Below are 14,596 nucleotides of genomic sequence, written 5' to 3' on the forward strand. Positions count from 1 at the left end.
CCTATAGGCCTAAATTTACTATTTGTATGCTTTGCAAAGGCTGTTAAAGCAGAAAATAAACTTTAAGTCTCCGATATAGACTACGCTGAGTGTAACCAACCAAAATTTTGTTTAGCAGATGTTGAGTAGGCTCAACATACATTAGGTTCATGCTAGCTCCCTGTTGAATCAACAAAAGGTCAACAAAGAGTGAACTGAAGCTCCAAAATCATTTTTAAGCGGCATCTCCGTCTGCGTCACTGGGCGAAGAGTTCACTTCTCGGATGGCCCATTGTCGCCACCTCGTCCGCTTCAACACCGAAGCCGCTCAGCAAGACCACAAACACCGTTCTGACCTGCACCACCGTACAGTCTCCAGACTCCGTGATGAGCTCCTCCTCTGGACACCCGTACGCACGCCTGGATTGTGCGTGAAGTTTCTACAGCACTTCATCGGACCTGATACTGTAGACCAGCAAGCAGGTCGCGTCAACTGCGCCGTTGTTCCCTTTAACCCCGACAACGACCCGCGTCGACGCTCCAACGAGGTGGTTCACGTATCGCGTATGAAGCTCTATGCCCGTCGCCCCTCTTCTATTTCATGCGCGGCCAGGATGGCCGCTTTCCTGCCGGGGGACTATTTGTGGGAGCGCTGTGCGCGAACTTTCACCTCTTTCATCTGTATATTCCCATCATCAATGCCTGGGCTCCTGGGATCGCGCGCTGAGTGCCCGGCTGTTGCCGAATAAAGACGCCTGTGCAAGTAGTTGCTCACAATATATATGTCGAATACAAAGCATAAAATAATCTTTTTTGTAGATGACATTTCAATGGCCTATAAGTAGCTGTGCATCTAAATTATATTTCGTGGTCAAAGTGACAGGCCTGTAGACTGTGAAATCCGAGCAAGTCGATGCCGCTTTCGTTGTGCGCCATTTACTTAAAACATTACACCAACACTATTCTCGCTTCTAGTTAGTGATCAATTCGCTATCGCCCCACCATATGCTAGCCGTCCCGGTTAGTTCAGTTGTTGGAGCGAATGCTCCGGTGAGGTGTTGGCCCCGAATTCTAACCGTGGTCATGGACCAACTATTCTTTACCTACGAAGTTTCAGTGAAAGCTGTGTATCTCCCTTTGTAGACTTTTGGCTATGTGCGTATGCGAACGAGCTTTTACTCCCTTATTACAAATCTACTCTACCTTAGGAGATTCCCCTAACACATTATACCGTCCCCGTTCCGACTCCGAGATATAGAGCAATTCGCTCTTGCCCACCATTTGCTAGCCGCCCCGGTTAGCTCCGATGGTAGAGCGGCAGCCCACGTGAGGCTGTGGTTACGGATTCGAGTCCCTCACCAGGATCACCAAGATCAGGGCAAAGTTTCTGTGTAAACTGCTTAGCTTTCGTTTGTAGCCATTTGGCTGCGCTAGGGTTGATGCCAATGAGTAATTCCTGCCTTATTATAATATGCGACTTCTGGTTTCCTGCATCCTTCCTTGTTTGTACTGCATGTTGCTGCGTAGTGCTAATGTTGCTGTTGAGAAATACGAATGTTCTTTACTTTTACAGTAGTTGAAGCATGCGCCTCATATTTGGGAGGTGAGGGGTTAGACCCTCAGTGGCGCCGGGTACTGTTGTGCCCGGACAACCAGCCCGGATTCCAAATCTACAAGATGCAAAATTTCTCCTGCGAACGCCCTTGGACAAGCCCGATGCCGCGCCGCAAGGCACCAGCTCCCTAATGCTTCCTTGACAAGCTAAGATACTGCGTCGTCAGACAGCTGCGCCCTATGAAGAAGCAAATCACGCGTCGCGAGTTTCGGAAAGACGAGTCCCTTACCAAAGAAACTGTAAGGGAAGGACAGAATGCATCTCAGGTGGCTAGCGATGGTCGCAAGCAGCGAAACGATGCGACGCGTTCTATTTAAAAACGGGTAGCGAGCGTTACGGGACAACCTAAAAGTCGCAACATTGGTGGCGGTGGTGAGATCCCCAATCACAATTAGAAGGCAGCTAAGGGATTTACCTTTTAGGTTTACCTCAAGCACCAGACTATCTCTGACACAGGTTATAGTAGCTTAGAGAAGGATTTGGTGTAGCATTTTGTTAACCTTGTGTGTTTCAAGCCTAGTAAGAGTGTTCTGAAAACCAAGGGATGCTGAGGGGGCAAACAGGGCAGTGTGAGAAATACTTGCGCGTGTCTTACTAGTAGCATTATAGTAGCGAACGGCAAGCATATTGAAAGGGCACGGCAGCAGGGCTTACACGCAGATGGCTCATCCGTTTGTCTTCTTCGTGCCGATCGTCGCCAGCCTGCTGCTGATACCAGCGGGACAGCAAGAGTTAAACCGCCCCCCCCCCCCCCCCCGTGATTCACCACGCACATGTGCTACAAAACACCAGCTTTTTTCCACTTCCTATCCTGGAACCTGCGGATGGGAATCCATCATCGTCTACTTACAGCGGAAGTGAATTCTTCAAGCCGTACAGCGCAGCGCCACCCCCCTTCCTGAGAATAAAAACCGCCAACGTGCCACCGCATTCAAAAGGGCACGGCAGCAGGCCTTACATGCAGATGGCTCATCCGTTTGTCTTCTTCGTGCAGGTAAGAAGACGTTTTGAAAAATGTTATCGCTCTAGCAAGCGCGGTCTTATAGTGCTGCCGTGCCCTGCGGTACTTCTGGATGCTTTGTATGACATAGTGTAACTTGCAAAGTTGCTATTGCTTGCCGGTGATGTCGAGACAAATCCGGGGCCCGGGATGTCAGAGCTCTCACAACAGCTAAAACAAATCACTGTCGACATAAAGTCTATAAAAGAAGAACGACTGACGTCGATCGAAGAAAAGCTAGAACGTCTAACATGCCTTGAAAATAATGTTTCAACCTGCACTAAACAAAGCGCTAGTTTACAAAAACACGTATCATCCCTAGGATTAAGAATCAACGACCTAGAAAATTGATCCAGAAGACCGAACCTCATCTTGTATGGTATGCCATAAGAAGAAGAAGAAAACTCCGATTCCCTGGAACAGGCAGTGAACGAAAAGGTCATGAAGGATACTTTAAAGTTAGACGAGATCGCAATTGAACGGATCCATCGATTAGTCAAACCAGAGGTAGACAAAACAAGGGCAATAATTTTAAACCTGCTGGATTTCCGAAAGAAAACAAAAATTTTGCGAAACTGTCACAAACTGAAGGGGAGTGACTACGTCATCACCGAAGATTTTTCACGCCGTGTTCGAGACATTAGGCGGTAGCTATGGGAATATGGGAAACCGAAGAAGGACTCTGGTGATAAAATGACTTTGGTTTTATGACAAACTAAAGATTTACAGTCGCCTTTATTTTTGGGATGAAGAAAAAAATGCTGTGTCTCCCCTAGGGCCAACCTGTAATGAACCAAAAAAACCCGGACCCCGATAAGCGCAACCTGCGTCCACGCCGCCCCATGTCCAAAATAACCCTCATTAATGTTAACGCCCGAAGTATAATTAACAAGCTTGATCCCCTCGAATCAATATTATTACATTTTGAGCCAGAATTTATCGCCATAACAGAAACTTGGCTAACCAAAGACATCAAAGACTGAAATAACTCCCTCAAATTACGTCATTATTCGCAAAGATCGGCCAACACGAGGCGGAGGAGTTGCTTTGTTGATAAAAAAAAGAAATACCGTTCATTACCATGCCGGACGTTGTAGGAGTTGAAGCAGTTTTTTGTAAACTTTGCCTTATATATGCTACGATCACCGTGGGATGCGTTTATCGCTGTCCTTCCGATCTTATTACTATGCAATCAATGTATGCGTATATGGAGCAGCATGTGAAGGGAAACAAGGTGATATTACTGGGCGACTTCAATCTATCTGACATTAACTGGCACACTACATCACCGATCACCTTGCGCAGATGTTCTTTTTTATATTATGCTTTCTTTCGGTTTAACCCAGATAATAAACGAACCCACCTGTGTACAAGGACCCAGCTCAAACATTTTAGACGTAGTATTTCTTAATAATCATTTGCCTATCCATGAGGCAAAATCCTAAGTGTCAACCGGCCTGTCAGACCACAAACTGGTCTTTTGTGCTGTCCCATATATTGGTTCTCTACCCTCTTCACGATTAACAATAACGTATAAAGGTTACAGCAGAGCCGATGATAAAAACATCATTGATACACTCTCACTCTAACTCTCATCCTCCCATCAACTCGCACACGATAAAATAACACACACATAGAATTCCTGTGGCATAAATTTAAATCAGTTGTGTCATACTGTGTCACTAACTACGTACTATTGAAAACTAGAAGGACCCATAAACATAACCCCTGGATAACTAGACAATCCACGCAAAACGAAAAGTTCGACGACTCAGAAAGAGCCAGAAAGCACATCCGTCACAAAGAACAGTTCTAAAACATATTTCCGCTGTTGACGATTGGAAATAAAACATCAAGAGGGCCAAGACATATTATTTTACAGAAACACTTCCTAAATTTCTAAAAAATGCTCCTCAAAAATTTTGGCGTTGTATAAACCCCAAAAAGCAAGGTGAAAGACAGGCATCGGTAGAGGATAACAAATGCTGCAACTACTCTGAATAATTACTTCTGCTTCGTATTCACAACGGATAACGGAGAACAACCAGGAATGAACTCTAGCGCAGGCGTGACAATTGAACCAATAACGATAACTGAATAAGGAGCTTTAAACCTGTTACTAAATCTGGACATTACGAAAGCACCAGGACCTGATAACTTTTCTAACATATTCCTACATAGATATGCCGAGTGGATAGCTAAATTTCTAGTACTATTTTTTAACAGATCATTGTCCACTTGCACCCTCCCTATGGATTGGGAAACCGCCAAGATAAAACCGATGCACAAGTCAGGAAATAAATCTGATCCTTCGAACTTCAGACCTATATCACCAACGAGCGCTGTATGCAAGTTATTAGAACACATTGTTTTAAAACACGTAAACGCTTATCTTCAAGTAAATGACAATTTAACCCCGTGTCAGCACGGCTTCCGTAAGGGTCTGTCTACTATTACTCTACTAATCGAATTAACATATGACATATCCATGAGCATTGATAACCAGAAACAAATTGACCTCATATTTTCAGACTTCTCGAAAGCATTTGATCGTGTCTCGCACACTAAACGTATTGTAAAACTTCAACATATTTTAGGAAGTCGCCCTATTCTAAACTGGATTAAACACTATCTTAGTAATCGGATGCAATTTGTTGAAATTAACAATGAGAAATGAGCGACAACTAAAGTTACACCAGGAATACCCCAAGGAAGTGTCCTGGCACCGGTACTGTTCCTATTATTTATAAATGACCTACCATCTTGTGTTTCACAGAATATTAAACTTATCGCAGATGACTGCGTCCTTTACAAGGAAATTAACTCTCTTAATGACCATATAGTTTTAAATAACGCGTTAACAGCAGTGTCCCAGTGGTGTAAAGACCGGCAGATGGACATCAATTTAAATAAATCTGTTCTTTTATCTATAACTAGGAAAAAACACATATCTGCTTTTCAGTACATGCTTAATAATATTCATCTTGCATCTGTCCTTGAGAATAAGTACCTTGGTGGGAACTAACCTCTGATTTCAGATGGGATTCGCACGTTAACGTCATCACATCTAACGCACTAAAACAAGTCTTCTTTATTAATAGACGGCTTAAACTAGCACCCTCCGAAATAAAATTACTAGCATATAAAACTATTGTCAGACCAATCCTAGAGTATGCCAACAACGTTTGGTTTCCCTTTACTAACAAGCTCATTAAAAAACTTGAAGGAGTGCGGAGAAAGGCCCTAAGATGTGTGTACAATAAACACTCCCTTAAAGACTCACCAACACCATTACTAAAACTTGCAGAACTCCTAGCCCTGGAGAACAGAGCAAAATTTGCAAGACTTAAAATCATGTATCAGTTAATACACAACCAGCTAAAAGTGTCCGCTACAAAATACATAACGACCACAAAACAAGATCTACCCGCCACAACCTCAATCACAAATTAAACGAGTTTCCATTCCGTACTGACATATTCAAATACTCATTTTTTCGTCGAGCAACACGAGAATGGAACAATCTAAACATAGATATTACTAACAGCCCATCATTAGATGCGTTTAGTGCCCTGCTTAGAGATCACCTGTTTGTTTCCCAGTAGCTATTCTCATTTTCCACACTTTCCTACTCTCCCCTGTTTATTTTACCGTTTTTTTTCTCCCTAGACTGAAATTACAGGGCTAACTACAGCCGATTTTCCTTTTTTTTTGCTTGTCACAATGTTTTCAGCCTATTATTTGTACCTCAACTCGAATTCTAACCGATTTTGTAACATTTTGTGCCATATGGTATTGTTCAAGTTGTTTTACTTACCAATATGTGCACTACACCTGGTTGTATTATTCACACCCCTTCCTGTTACAGTCCCTGACGGGACTTACAGTATCAACAAAAGAAAGGGGTAAACAGCAAGAGGACAGCTTCAACAATGGAAAGCTACAAGGTCTAAGAGCTTCTCCAAACTTGTGAGGAGTTGGGCATTGAATTTGACTCAACAAAGAAAGAATGCGACCTTTGAGGTCATGAGGACTGAGGACGTAACGGTTAAAAAAGCCGAAGAGGTCTGGGCTGATGTCAAAGAGAAGGAACGTCGCGAAGAAAAGAGAGAGAAGGAACGTCGCGAGAAAGAAAAGGGACGTCGCGAGAAGTCCGAAAAACGCCTTGCTCGCAATGAGTCAGAAAGTTAGCGGTATGCTTGCACAATGAAACTGTTGGACTTGGAGCTTGAAGCGCAGCGGATGAGTTTAGAGAGGGATGAAACATTATCTGTTCTGCTTGAGGCTCACCGTCCGAACTCCAGCGACAGGCTGCGGCCCTTCGTGATCGCCGAGGATATGGCGAAATGTCTGGCGGATTTTGAGAGCATCTGCGAGAAAAAGCGCATTGAACGGAACGGTTGGGCAAAGGTGCTGGTCGCGCTTCTTTCCAGCGAAACGTCTGTAATGGTCAAAGATTTGTTAGACGGGAACGTAGACAGCTACGATGAGCTGAAAGGGTTTTTATTGAGAAAGTTTCGGCTGTCACCGTTGAATCTCCGGAAAAAGTGCGAGTATGAAGGCCACAAATCGTACTTCTATTTTGCGTACCAGTTTAAAGCTGACATTTTAGAATGGCTCGATAATGCAGAAGGTCCGGACGACCGTGGCGAAGAGGCAGAGTGCGTAGCTGTAGAGCAGCCTTGCCAGTGCGGCACAGAGGAAGGTAGTCCGCACTTGGCAGATGTAGTTGCTGCTGTATCAGTGGGAGACGCACCGCATTCGCCGGCGGAGGAAACCTCTCTACCTTCGGATAAGATAGCCACGGCATCTGACGACGCTGCAGTTACAGCGGTCTCGCTCACTGAGACTGGAGAGGAGTTAAAGGAAACTCGACCTCATAGCGATAAAAAAAAACACGGGAAAAAGCTTGCGCCTCCGCCAATCGTAACAAAGGGACCAGCGAAGGTAGGTTTGGTTGGTCACGCTGGCAATAAATAAATGTTTCAGCGGACAATTTCAAGCCCCCAGATCCATGCCACTTTGAAAGGGAATGTCGTGGTTCAGGCAGGCTGCGAAAAATCTCGTCAGAACGCAGCTGGTGAGACAGCCGAGAACGGTTCTTTGAAGGTAGGCGACGGCAGAGTTGCAGCGGCCCGCGACAGATCGCCAGAAAGTAAGGAACCGAGCCCAGACAAAATCGCAGAGGTGTCCAAAATTTCCGAAGAGCTGTTACTTGGCACTGGCTGCAAGGCTCAGGGTGATTTGCAACGCAAGGAAAATCGCGAAAGCAATGAACCTTCGGGAATAGATGGGTCAAGTTTTGATGTTGCGGCAAGGACTGACAGCTTCACATTGGACGTCACCGCGACAACTGGAGGCGCGGGCGCTTGGAAGAAAGCCGCTAGGGCTGCTTTGAAAAGGCGACGGCGCTCAAAGAAAACTAATTTGGGCAGTCGCGCTAAGAAGAAAAGGGTGCGGATCAAGACGCTTGTACGTTTAGGGGCCAGCCAACCACGTAACTGCCCGAAACTGACGCCGCGGCCCTCAAGAATTTCGAGGCGTTGCAGGAAAGCCAATTTGACAAAGCCTGCCTTTGCAATGCGAAAGGCACTTCCGTCACGGTTGGAACACTGTAGGAGTAGCCCTCGGACAAGTGACGAGCACAGTGGGCTACAGAGAAGGGCGCGCTGTCGCCAAAGGGACGCCGCAGATCGTGCGCGAGTCGGAGGGGGACACGCAACAACCCCCTTTGGGACACCTGCAGGGAACCTAGAGAGGAGGAAGCGCCCCTCTCGTCTTAAGCTTGCCAAGCGCTTCCCTGGCTTTGGGCACACTTCCTGTAGGGGCGGAACTAATCAGCCTCTCGCGTTTTGCCAGGGGTTGCGATCGGCTTTCCGATCGCGACCACGCCGGGCGCGGATAAAGAATGGAGGATTCCAGGAATAAGTGCCCCTTGTGCGGCCTTCCGATCGCGACCACGCCGGGCGCGGATAAAAATGGAGGATTCCAGGAATAAGTGCCCCTTGTATTTAGTGTTTGCTTTTCGTTTCTTTCCTCGGTAGCAGAAAGACGACAACTAACCAGGTTTTGAGTCTTTTGCCTGAACGCATTTTGTATTTTCCTGTTCTCTTGCCCTAATGATAGAGCCTTAAAAAGTATGCTCATTATAGAACCTAAGAGCTGCACAGTTCAAAGTGCAAACGAGCACTGTAGCAGCAATCAGTTCGTTCAGAGCGGTTATCTCACCCGCGAGATTATCTTGTTATGTTTTGTTCTTTTCATTGCATCGCTTATCTTCAGGTTCGATGCAAGCTGTGTTCCAGCATGCAGTTGTGCATAAGTTTAGCTGAGCTGCTCATTCTGAGAGTATGCGCTGACGCGCGGAAGTATAGCGAAGGAACTCATGGGCCATTGTGGCGTAGTCACTCGCATGGAAACCTCGTGTATAATTTGGGGTATTTATGTCAGCTTTGTTACGTGGATTTGGAAGTGAAGTTACTTGCAGCATTTGTTAGGAGCTAGTGTCCGCAGACACGGAACAGCTACCGAAGCCTCTGCGGGCCACTGTAAATTAAGTAGCTGGCTTAAACTCCCAGAGATGCTACATTTTCACCTGCATCAAGTATTGGAGTATACTCCAGCCTCGGCACTGTGTTGTGGTGCAAGTTTGGAGCATTACAACCGCCCTTGTAGCACCTGCTGCTACGCAGAACGGTAAGGAAGAACGCATGGTCAGCTGTGCTAGTTTCAGATAGGAAGTAGCTTGGGGCGAAACTGAATGACCTCATTTGCTGCCTGAGTAGTATGTATTCGGTCAAAGTGATTTCAAGGGGGCCATTTTATTTTCATTAGTATTGCTGATTATTAATTGTTCCTGATATTTTGGTGTGCTGTTAATTTGAAAAAAAATGGTTGTTTGAGCCTTGTGTACCAGATCGTACACCTGCCTTTTGTTGCAGCGGGAGCGAAAAGGGAGATAGCAATTTAGTTAGGTTGATTTGGATTATGGCCTTGTCTGGTGTTTAACGAGGGACAGAAGGCACTAGCTCGTGTTGGGTGTTGCCTTTTGCCGGTTGGTTCTGCAAGCTGCAGAACGGCCAACCATGACCAGTGGCGAGAAGCAAGGACATCGGAACGACCCGAGCGAAGCTGGTCGAGGTGACTTTCACAAGGGTGTGGTTGCGGGCTAGTTGGTATAACATTGCCGAAAACGGAACAGCGCGAACACAGGACGAAGAGAAGAACGTGCGACACAGGCGCTGACCTACAACTGATGTTTATTCGAAAGGTGCACACACATAAATAGACCCGCGGCAAGCTGTCAGCAGAGTCAACGTCAGGGGCGGTGTAAAGGGCCGGATAAAAGCGATAAAATCCTAAAAGCTATAAAAGTTCCAAAGTTTTAACAATAAACGATGCCCGTGGGAAGGGTGACTTGAGAGAAAGCAAACAACAAGATGCAGGTGAAGGATGGAAGATGGGCATGCAGTAAGGTAAAAAACGGGAACGTGGCTAACACTTGGTGTAAAACAGTTAAAAACTTAAAAAGTGAGATAAAATCACTTGTCTAGATAAGCAGTCTCCTTAGACATCAGGTTGATGGACACACTGCTGACACACGTGTCGCCCCGGTTTTGAATTAGGTAAGCTTCATGTATCTCACGTGTGCGCTTTTCGTGATATCTTTTCAGGACCTTTGTCTTGTCCAGGGTTGGCACGCAAGAGCATTTCTTTCAGTGCACAGGCAGCAACTTGCCCATTCACTGCAAGAAATGCCCTTGCGTGCCAGCCCTGGACATGACAACGATCTTGAAAAGATACCACGAAAAGCGCACACATGAGATACATGAAGCTTACCTATTTCAAAACCGGGGCGACACGTGTGTCAGCAGTGTGTCCATCAACTTGATGTCTAAGGAGACTGCTTATCTAGACAAGTGATTTTATCTCACTTTTTAAGTTTTTAACTGTTTTACACCAAGTGTTAGCCACGTTCCCGTTTTTTACCTTACTGCATGCCCATCTTCCATCCTTCACCTGCATCTTGTTGTTTGCTTTCTCTCAAGTCACCCTTCCCACGGGCATCGTTTATTGTTAAAACTTTGGAACTTTTATAGCTTTTAGGATTTTATCGCTTTTATCCGGCCCTTTACACCGCCCCTGACGTTGACTCTGCTGACAGCTTGCCGCGGGTCTATTTATGTGTGTGCACCTTTCGAATAAACATCAGTTGTAGGTCAGCGCCTGTGTCGCACGTTCTTCTCTTCGTCCTGTGTTCGCGCTGTTCCCTTTTCAGCGAGGTGACTTGGCGACAACGCTGTGAGCAGCGATCCTGGCCCGTCGAGTGGGACCTGGGCACGTGAAGCTACCTGGCGTCCGGGCAATGGACGTGATCTTGGAAGAGCCTGACGAACGTGCGCGCCTGGCATCCGAGCCACGTGGAAGCAGCTCGTCTTCCCGGCGCCTTATCTGATGGCGGGGGTGCTGTTGTGCCCGGACAACTAGCCCGGATTCCAAATCTACAAGATGCAAAATTTCTCCTGCGAACGCCTTTGGACAAGCCCGGCGCTGCGCCGCAAGGAAAAAGCGCCATAACGCTCCCTTGACAAGATAACATTATGCGCCGCTAGGCACTGGCGCCCTATAGAGAAGCATCGGTGAGCGACATGTCCAAATGTGCAGCAAATTGCTAGACAGCCAGGCGCCGGTTCGCCTTTCCCCCTGGAACTCACCGCGCGGCAAACGTGAAGCGGGTGGCCAGCGCGGTCGCTGATTGGACCTCTCGGACGGCTGTCAAGTGCTGGCTTTTTATTGGTCCGTTTTAGTGACAACCGTTTCTCGAGGCTATATAGGCCCAAACGCTGCCGCCTGGAGAGCTCTCCGTTCTACCGAGCCCGGTCTACAGAGACCGACCCACCGTGAGCCGAGTGCCGCTCAAGAGTGGAGTGAGAATTGAGATGTGTGACGCGTTGGAGTCTCGCCGGACGTCGCTGTGCGAGAACAGTCGCGTTTGCTGTTAGCACTCGGCCCCCGTGCCTATCTCGTCTGTATATTGCTCTGTACATAATGCATAAAATCCCTTTTGTTATTCTCACCGACGCCTGACTCGGAGCCTTTGCTACCGACTATAGAGCTGGCAACGCTGCGTCGCAAAATGGGCGGCGAGCGTTGCCGGACCACATCAAAGTTGCAACATTGGTGGAAGCGGTCGGATCCCCAATCACATCAGTACCCAGCCCTGCTACAATGATTGCAAGTTTTCGTGGCCTTGTGCTCGGCTTCTGCACGGTGAATTGCTTCGAAATGGGTCTCGTACATCACCTGGTGTATAGGAAACACATTGCGACCTGACGCTCTTCAGCCATTCATTGTCACCTTCTTCACGCCTTCAATATCACCATCTTAACTACCTGCTTTAATATGCCGTATGTAACCAAAGACCGAATGGAAAATGCGTAGACACCTTAAGCCTCAAAGGCGACAGCAGAGAATTACATATAATAGCGAGTAGCAGATGCAGTTACCGGTGACTTACTGATTTTCAAAAAAATATACACGCATTCCTTGAAGAGTGTTGACTCGCCACTCCTACGATAACAGCTAACAATGCATTGTCTTCAAACGCTGATCATTAGGCCATGAACCTGTTCCCTAATTCCAAATGACCCTTCTGTGGATGCTATACTGTAGAGAGTGAACCATCTACTGAGCAGTCTTGACTAATCAGAAATATGCTCGTAATTTATTTATTTATTTATTTATTTATTTATTTACAGATACTGCTGCCTCTGGTGAAAGACATTGCAGTATTGGCTCCAAATGCACAGAAGAACGGGGTACTGTGTCTTATTACGAAAAGGTAATGCACTGGCAAACTCTTCAGGAGGCAAAGCACGCAAGGAAACAGCAAGGTTGTCTAGAAGAGTGCGGTGAGAGGCTAGTTGGTAGGACAATATGGAAGCAATGAGTAACTGCGCAAAAAGGACGGGACAAGGGACGGGTCTCGTGTGTTTCTTCTCTCTTGTCCCGTCCTTTTTGCGCAGTTATTCATTGTTTCCATAATCAAGGTTGTTTCAGATTTCCGTCGACATGGGAAAAAGAAAACTTGAAACAGTCTAACACAGCACGAAAAGGCACAATGTTCACGAGAACAGAAAACTGGGAAGTTGGAATTCATTCATTTTAAAGCAGCGCGATACACAGGTCGTAGTGGAAGAAACAATAGATGACACGAGCGCCGTTTAAAAACTTGATTCTTTTATATCGAGAAGGGTTAGTTATACAGGCACCAAAGACAACACCCCCCCCCCCAAAAAAAAAAAAACACGCACCATAATTCCGCGTTATCCTTTGAAAACCCTGCGCGTATGCAGAGGGAGGTTAATCATCTTATGTTACCAAAGACAACCAGCAATCTTAAAACATGACAACCATCTGCTATCACCCAGTTGCCACACATTCCCTAAGAACGCGAATCTTTTTTTCCGCGAGATTAATAGAAAGCGAAGCCACACATGTGCCTGACTCCTGTCTTATCAGAAACGTCTCAACTAACTCTCTGCCGGCCTGTTTGGCCGATAACGGCTTACCCCAGGAAAGCGGGATGGAATAAATCACTCCGGTGTCACAGTCGACGAGCGGTTGTTTGTGTGAAACCATGCATCTAGTCCATGCTAGGTCATTCCAGCACTCGAGCTTATTCCTCACTGCACTGCCGACTCTGCTCAGCTTATTTTTGGCTGTGAAAACTACTTTCACACCGTATCTCGCCCCTACCTTCTACAACCAGTCTGACATTCCATGTATGTACAGAATCCTTACTTTTCTTGTTTGCGCACCGTCTTTTTCTTTTTTTTGCGAGTCTCTCACTCCTTGTCAGTATCCTCTAAAATATTTGAGCCAGATATACATCCGGAAAACCATCTTTCCTTAGCCTCTAAAATTGCCCCTGGAAGGCGGTTTCAACCCAACCCTATGGGAGTACGATTTCCGAAAAGAATCCGTCAGTTGAGGGGGTCAGTGCGTCGTGTTTCGTGTGAGGGTTGTGCTATGAATGTCATAGCGGATGGAATGAATTACATTTGATGGACGATGCTGTGTAACATGACGATGCGGTCACCCACACGCCTAGCGATAATTCCTCAGAAGGCATTGAAGGGAAAAGTTACTGTAGTACCAGTGACAGACAAACCTCACTGCTTCACTCTGAATGGAATCCAGTTTGTCGATATCACATGCGCAGTGCGGGGACCTGACCACTGAAGCATATTAAAGAATGGGCCGCACAAGAGTTTCGTACCAAATTACTTTGCACTCTGTAGTTGCGTTGTCATCAGTAATCTGCGATTCACTGACGGCATTGCCCTGCTAAGCCACTCACGAGATGAACTGCAAAGCATGGTCAATGATTTCGACAGGCAGAGCAGAACGGTGGGTCAAAAAATTAACATGCAGAAAACAAAAGTAATGTTCAACAGTCACCAAGGGAACGGCAGTTCACAATTGGAAGCGAGATGCTGGAAGTGGTAAAGGAATACGTCTACTTAGTGGAGGTAGTGACAGCTGATCCGAATCATGGGAGGGAAATAACTAGAAGAATAAGAATGTCGTGGAGCGCATATGGCAGGTTCTCTCAGATCATGAATGGTCGTTTACCAATATCCCTCAAGAGAAAATATACAACAGCTGTATTTTACCGCCACTCACTTATGAGGAATAAACATGGAAGGTGAAAATAATGGCTCGAAAAGGCCAGCACAGCGAGCTATGGGAATAAAAATTATGTGTGTAACGCTAACAGACCGGAAGCGGGAAGAGCGGGACAGAGAACAAACGCAAGTTAATAACGTTCCAGTTGAAATCGAGACGAAGAAATGGGCATGGGGACGTTATGTAATGGGAAGACAAGAGAACCGCTTTGTCGCGCTTCCGCTCTTTTTTGCGCTTCTGCGCTTTTGCGAGAACCTCTCTTTTTTGCGCTTCCTACTAAACAACATGCCTCATCAACTAGCCCTGCAGCT

The 14,596-nt window shown here is 46.3% G+C and overlaps 1 protein-coding gene and 1 long non-coding RNA gene across 15 annotated transcripts in view; one reads left to right on the forward strand and one right to left on the reverse strand.

Moving 5' to 3' along the window:
- Positions 1 to 14,596, reverse strand: part of LOC144122196 (polyamine-transporting ATPase 13A3-like) — a 738,347-nt gene that overhangs the window by 590,319 nt on the left and 133,432 nt on the right. The gene's annotated exons all lie outside the window — the stretch shown is intronic.
- The window catches only part of LOC144122198 (uncharacterized), a 64,702-nt gene continuing 62,458 nt past the window's right edge, over positions 12,353 to 14,596 (forward strand). The window contains exon 1 of the long non-coding RNA XR_013312848.1: positions 12,353 to 12,435. This is a non-coding gene — a long non-coding RNA (uncharacterized LOC144122198). The remainder of the gene's footprint in view (positions 12,436 to 14,596) is intronic.

Source organism: Amblyomma americanum, chromosome 2 (assembly GCF_052857255.1).
Source record: "Amblyomma americanum isolate KBUSLIRL-KWMA chromosome 2, ASM5285725v1, whole genome shotgun sequence".
Classification (NCBI taxonomy): domain Eukaryota; kingdom Metazoa; phylum Arthropoda; class Arachnida; order Ixodida; family Ixodidae; genus Amblyomma; species Amblyomma americanum.